The following is a 7,582-nucleotide window of genomic DNA, read 5'->3' on the forward strand; positions in this document are numbered from 1 at the left end:
TGTCAAATTATTTTGTGAGTTTTTTTAATCTTTCTAACCTTACGGCGTGGTTTCTTGTCATTAAAGCCAAATTTTATTTAATGTGTCCTTTTTAAAGGATGAAAAAAATGGCAGTGAAAAGTTAAAAAGCCACTGCCATTTCTATGATATTAAAAATAAATTTAAATTAATTCATCTAACATGAATTGTGAGATAAAAAAATATAGTAAAAATATATTAAATAATGGAAGTATTTTTTTAGAAATACAACTACGACAACCTGAGAAGTACGACTATTTTGATCAATTTCAAAAATGAACTTCAGCTATTTCTTACTATCCTACATTTTTACTTGAGCTAAGCGGTTAAGAATTTGATATGACACCATTTCATGTTTGCATGATAAAAATAAAATAACCCTTCACTTCTAACGTTTCAGCCAAAAACGTAAGGACTTTTTTCCAGCGAGCGTGTAGTTTTTCATTAAAACCCGCATTTGGAAGCACTGGTATTGTATTTCACAAAATTTATCTTCATTCGTTGTCTCAAGTTCTACAAAGCTAAAACTGTTCCGTTTATAGATATATACATAGATACGAAACTTGAAATTCCGTTGTACGGTTTGTCAATTTTCGGACAATAATTTTATTAGCTCTCAAAGAGTACCTATATAATCACTACCTTTTGCTCTGGTAGGAATGCGGTGGCGTATAATCGTTAACTTATTTGATCTCCGTAGAATTATAAGTCGATAGTACTATAAATTTTAATAGAACGCTACACGACTAGGTACATAGCATTAATCAAATTAAATGGTTTTTTACGTTTTTTTTTTTTTTTTTTTTATTGCTTAGTTGGGTGGACGAGCTCACATCCCACCTGGTGTTAAGTGGTTACTGGAGCCCATAGACATCCACAACGTAAATGCGCCACCCACCTTGAGATACAAGTTCTAAGGTCTCAAGTATAGTTACAACGGCTGCCCCACCCTTCAAACCGAAACGCATTACTGCTTCACGGCAGAAATAGGCAGGGTGGTGGTACCCACCCGCGCGGACTCACAAGAGGTCCTACCACCAGTATCAAAAAGTGAGTTAATTTAATATCGGTTTGTACGACGGGATAAAATAATGAGTTCTAAATCTAAATTTGGTATTTTGGTATTATATATTTTCGTATATATTTGAAAGGAGAAACCCCATTTTGGGCCTAAGCGTTACACGAATGGGATATGTACCAAAAAATTCGTCTATTTTGCTTGATTAACCTATTGAAATCTTAGCTTCATTGACAATGGCCAAGTGTAGAAAATAAGTTATATTCAATTTTTTGTTTTAAACAATCTTTGTAAACATCTACAATACTTATTTCAATATACGTAACTAGCTCCACAAACGCGCGGATTAGAATTAGAGCATCCATAAAATAGGATCGATTTAGTGGAAATCGAGTGTAAAAAATTATTAATACTCTTTTGCTTTAGGATAAATGACTGTTTTTATAGGTATTTTAATCAATGTAAATAGAGTATGGCCATCGAATCGTGACACAACTACTTACAATGGCGGCAATTCAAAATATCTACAACTGACAACATCAAATATAGCATGAAAGGGTAGTTTTGCATTTTTATATTATTGTGACTATGCCATAGAAAAACACAAATGTATCAAATCGTGTTATGTTATCTTTAATGTTGCCAACTGAAGATATTTTGGATTGCCGCTATTTAGTTATGCCATGATTCGCTGGCCAGACTATAAACTTAATCTCATTGAATAACGTAACGTAAAGCACCAAAATCTACTAACAAAAATAATTAAAAGAAATAAATAACTGTGCCATTTAGTTATGACACGAAATCATGTCGGCAACTGCGGCAATTCAAAATATTTTCAACTGGCAATCTTAAATATAACATGAAAAGGTCGATTTGGTACTTTGAGTTTTTCTATGGTGTAGTTATATTAATAATTTTACTGGTGGTAGGATCTCTTGTGAGTCCGCGCCTCCCACCCGCCTATTTTTGCCGTAAAGCAGTAATGCGTTTCAGTTTGAAGGGCGGGGCAGCCGTTGTAACTATACTAAGACCTTAGAACTTATATCTCAAGGTGGGTGGCGCATTTACGTCGTAGATGTCTATGAGCTCCAGTAACCACTTAACATCAGGTGGGCTGTGAGCTCGTCGAAGGGTATCTAAGCAATAAAAAATTAAAATAAAAAAGGCATGAAATAAAATGAAATGAAATGTGATGAGATAATATGGGAGCACGTAATGATTTATATTTTATATAAAAAAGTTATCATATAAATATAGTTTTTCATATAAAAAAGTTTTCATTAAAATTAAAATAAGACTGACCTAAAGGTCTTAGTTACCAGGTCATAAAATCCCTTAAAAAAATCATTTCGTGCGCAGCGCGTTTCGCATTACGTTGCTTTTAATTTTTGGCTTTCGTTCGTTTTCGTAAACAACCTAACGCGCGATTTCTCGTAACAGGTTCCATTTTTATTTTAAAGCAGCCTGTTGCTGCAACAGGTTTCGTAAAAAATTACTTATCTTTAGTAGGAAATAGCCTCAAAAATATCGTTTTTATTAAAATATCTCGAACAATAAACATAACCTAAAATGTAAACATTGTCTGATTTTACCAATTTGGCCATTGCTGGGAGACCTGAAAATTGGGCTCATGAAACCTTCTTAGGTATTGTAACTTATGCCCAAATTCTAGCACTGTAACGCCAGGCCCAAGTTTGTATGGATTTCGGGTTTGTCCTTTAAAGTACTTCAGTGATTATTATCATTAATATCGTCACGTAGGTACTATGACATTTTGACATTGCTTAAATATATTATGTGTATAATCTATGGCTTAAATTACCTACCACTGAAATTGGGACTTTTGGCGGGAACTCCAAAAAGAGCGCGCGTACAATTTGAAAATTTTTTCATTTATATTTCAAATTTGTTATTTTTTCATAAAAATACTGTGTAAATAGTTGAATTTATTAGTGGTGACCCTTAGAAATGGAGGGTAACGAGGGGGGCGGGGATAACCCGCCCACCTCAAATAAACGTCCTCGCGTTGAGGATCGTGGTGGTGACCCCAAGGTGGACTTTGGCGTTGGCGGAGGCGGTGAGCGTAATGACTCTTACTTGCCTTTTTTTAAACCAAACTATAAAAGACTTTATCCGGAGAACTCTGCTAATACTGAGTTTAAAGTATTTGTCGAAGCAACTAATAAGGACAGACTGGGCAACAAGAGCCCTATTTACTTAAACCACGTTTTTGCAACGGAAATTAAAGGTGTGACGGCAATTCAAAGAGTGAATGCCAATAAAATAGCAGTTATTTTTAAACAATATAACACAGCAAATAACTTTATTAAGAATTCGTCTTTCTTAGAAAAATATGACATGAGAGCTTTCATTCCTGCTGCGCAGATTGAAAAGACTGGAATAATAAGATTCGTTCCAGCTAACATTTCTAATAAAGAGTTGTACAGTAGGCTATCGTCAATATATGAAATTATTGCTATCAGAAGATTTACAAAGAAAGTAGGACATGAGCATGTTCCTTTACAAACTGTAAGCATTACTTTCTTATCTAATATTCTACCAGACAATGTTCAATACGACTTATTCTCTTATAGAGTTTTTGAATATATACCACCATTGCAACAATGTTTCAAATGTTTCAAGTTTAACCACTCAGCTAAAATATGTAACAGTAAACAAAAATGTTCTATTTGTGGAGGTGAGCACTTATACAAGGAATGTGACAAGCCCACTGAAATTTGTTGTACAAATTGCAGCGGACCTCATCTTGCCATTTCAAAAGTATGTCCAATTAAAATAAAGAAAATTATGGAAAAAAAATCCAAAATTACTTATGCAAGTGCTACCTCAACCAAGCAAGTAAATAACAATGACTTTCCTCCACTTCCAACATCAAAAACACCTGTATATAATACTGTAAATAAATCTGTATATAACTCTGTAAATAAGCCTCTATATAATTCTGTAAATAAGCCTGTAAATACACATGTAGATAATGTAAATAAACAACAAGATTTATTGCCTTTAGAAAATATTAAAAATCAAATTGTCTCCAACAATGATGTACTTATGGCCCTTGTACAGACATTGGTGGAGCTAGGCAATAAGGGTGATAATTCACCTACTACAGTGAAAACAATTAAGGATATCTTAATTAAAAATCTAAAATAATGGATCTAGGTCCTTCACAGTCTAAGATACGTATTGCTCAGTATAATATTCAAAGTGCCAATAGTAAAAAACCCTTGCTCATTCAATTCTTGAAACAACAAAACATTGATATATGTCTACTTAATGAAACCTGGTTCAAAGATAACAAATTTAAAATACCAGGTTACAATATTTATAACAGAAATTCAAACAATAGTCATAATGGTGTGGCAATATTAATTAAACCATACCTCAAATACAATATTATTAACACTACATTCTATGAGGACATTCAAACTGCTGCCCTGTCTTTATCAACAGTAAGTGGTAGTTTGACTGTTCTTTGTGTTTATTGTCCACCTACTAGTCGTCATATCAGACTAAATAGATTACAGAGTATAATTTATAATCTTCCAAAACCAATATTTGTAAGTGGTGACTTTAATGCTCATCATATAGCTTTTGGTTGTTTATCTAGTAAGAGTCGAGGTCACAGCTTATTTAATATTATTGACGACTTAGATTTATGCATTTTGAATGATGGTAGATTTACAACTGTCAACTATCCTAGACGAAATCCTTCTGCTATTGATGTTAGCTTCGTCAGTGCTAGTCTTGCATCTATGTGTGAGTGGTCTGTCCATCACAATGCCATGGGAAGTTATCATTACCCTACAATAACAGAAATTTCCTTAACTATTGATAAATATCACATTGGTTCGCCAGTAGACAGATTTTTATATAATAAGGCAGATTGGACTAAATACAACACTCTTTCCAGAACAGTTTTCAATAATTTTATCCTAAATTCAAATGACCCTATATTAACTTATAGTGCTTTCTGTTCTTGTTTGGATACATTAAAAACTATGACAATTCCTAAACTTACAAAATCAAATAGTTTCAAAAGCCGTTTGCCAACACCCTGGTGGAATGATATTTGTGAACAAAGTGTCATTGCATCTTATAATGCTCTCAAATTATATAGAAATGTGCCATCCATAGAGAATTATATTAACTATAAAAGAAAGGATGCACAGAAAAAAAGAACAATAGCAGAGCAGAAAAAAATTGGTTGGAATAATCTAACTAATACTTTCAGTAGAACAACACCCATTAGTAAGATTTGGAATTTACTTAAAATGTTTAAAGGTGTTAAAACTGGCAATAGGTCATATAGAGATGAATTCATTCCCTCATTTTTGGATAACTTAACAGACAATAGTAATTTAATTCAGACCAGTAACTTGAATATTTATTTTAATTTAAACAATGACAATCATAATTCAAAATTTTTGGTTGAACCCTTTACATGGTCAGAATTTACAATAAGTTTACAATCTAGACGCAATACAACACCAGGTATGGATGACTACCCTTACCTATTGATTAAAAATCTGGATGAATCAGCTCAAAAATTATTTCTAGATATCCTCAATTTACTTTGGCTTAACAACTATATTCCACAGGCATGGAAAACACAGTGTGTTATTCCGATACTCAAACCAGACAAGGCACCAGAACTTGCTAGCTCATATAGACCAATTTCTTTATCTTCATGTCTTGGCAAAATTTTTGAAACAATGTTAAAAGTCCGTCTTGACTGGTATGTGGAAGCTAATCATATCATTCCTGATGTCCAATATGGCTTTAGGCGAGGGCGAAGCTGTGCTGATAGTTTTATCTCTTTAATATCTGATCTGAAACATGGGAAGGAAAAAAATTTACATACTGTTTGTATATTCCTTGATGTTCAAGGTGCCTTTGACAGTATAGATCCTGGTATACTTGTGAAAGTTATGTCAGGGCTAGGAATACCCGGACAACTCTGCAAATGGATATATAACTTCTTGAATGAAAGGACAGTGTATGTAAAATACAATAATATCCTATATGGTCCAAAATCTGCCTCGAAAGGCACAATGCAAGGTGCTACTTTATCTCCGTTATTGTATAATATATACACAAGTGAAATCTGCAACTTTATAGATAATGTAAATAATAATGTAAATATTCTACAATTTGCTGATGACATCGTTTTGTATAGCAGTGACTATAATTTACAAGTAACAATAGACAGTATTAATGTAGCTTTATCCCAACTGTTCTATTATTACAATGACATTCTACATTTAAAAATTAATCCATCCAAGAGCAACGTAATGATATTCAGCAAGGATACACCAATCTATAATGTCATTTATAATGGTGAAATTATAAACAAGGTTACCAGCAAAAAATTTTTGGGAATAATAATAGATCAGAAATTAACTTTTGAATCACATATTAATCATATTTCCAAAAATGCTTTAAGAGGTCTTAATGTTATGAAATGTCTTGCTGGAGTATCATGGGGTGCAGATCCCAAAATACTGTCTTTAATATACAAATCGATTGTCAGAAGCCATTTTGATTATAGCTCTCTTGCTTATTTGAATAGTCCACATGCAAGTAAACTTGATATATTACAGAACAGAGCTTTGAGAATAATATCTGGTGCAATGTGCTCAACTCCCATAAGGGCCATGGAAGTTGAGACAAAAGTTATGCCATTAATCTTGAGACGTCTCTTACTTGCACACAGATACTGTCTCAAATTACTATCTTCTAATAATATGCAAATAGTTCAAAAAATTGCACCATACCTAGACATCACTCCTCCTTCATTATTAACTGGAATAACCCTTAACAAATATACACCACCTTTGTCCATAATATATCTGGAAATAGATAATAAGTATAAAAAGATCAGTAAACAGTCCCTTTGGCCATGTTACTCTAATAGTTATCACTCCATTTCATATCCAGTAAATATAATCTCAAGTACAATTAATAGCAATTCTGATATGATTCAGTTCTTGTCACAAAACTATACATATTACACTATATATACTGATGGCAGCAAAGGGAATAACTATGTGCATGCAGCATTTTATGATTCAAAGGCTAGGTTTTCTCAAAGCTTTGTTTTGAATGAATATTGTTCCATTTTTACTGCAGAGGCTTATGCTGTTTATCAAGCCTTACTGCGAATTACTGTGGTTAATAGCTGTACAAACTTTTTAATAATAACTGATTCTTTAAGCCTGCTAGAGAGTTTAAGTAATATATCTGTAAATTATAAAACTAATTACGTCTTGTATATTATAAAAGAGCTTTTGTATAAATGTCATCATAAGAATGTAAATATAGCATTTATGTGGGTTCCTTCACATAGAGGCATAACGGGCAACGAAAAAGCTGACAAAGCTGCACGTGAGGCTATAAACAGTATTGACGTTACAGACTCATTACTCGTACCTTTCACTGACTATTTTCTAAATATTAAAGAAAACATTTACACTCTGTGGAGGGAATTGTGGAAGAAAGATCAGGAAAACAAGGGAAAGTGGT

The sequence above is a fragment of the Bombyx mori genome, chromosome 13, assembly GCF_030269925.1.
Source record: "Bombyx mori chromosome 13, ASM3026992v2".
Classification (NCBI taxonomy): Eukaryota; Metazoa; Arthropoda; class Insecta; order Lepidoptera; family Bombycidae; genus Bombyx; species Bombyx mori.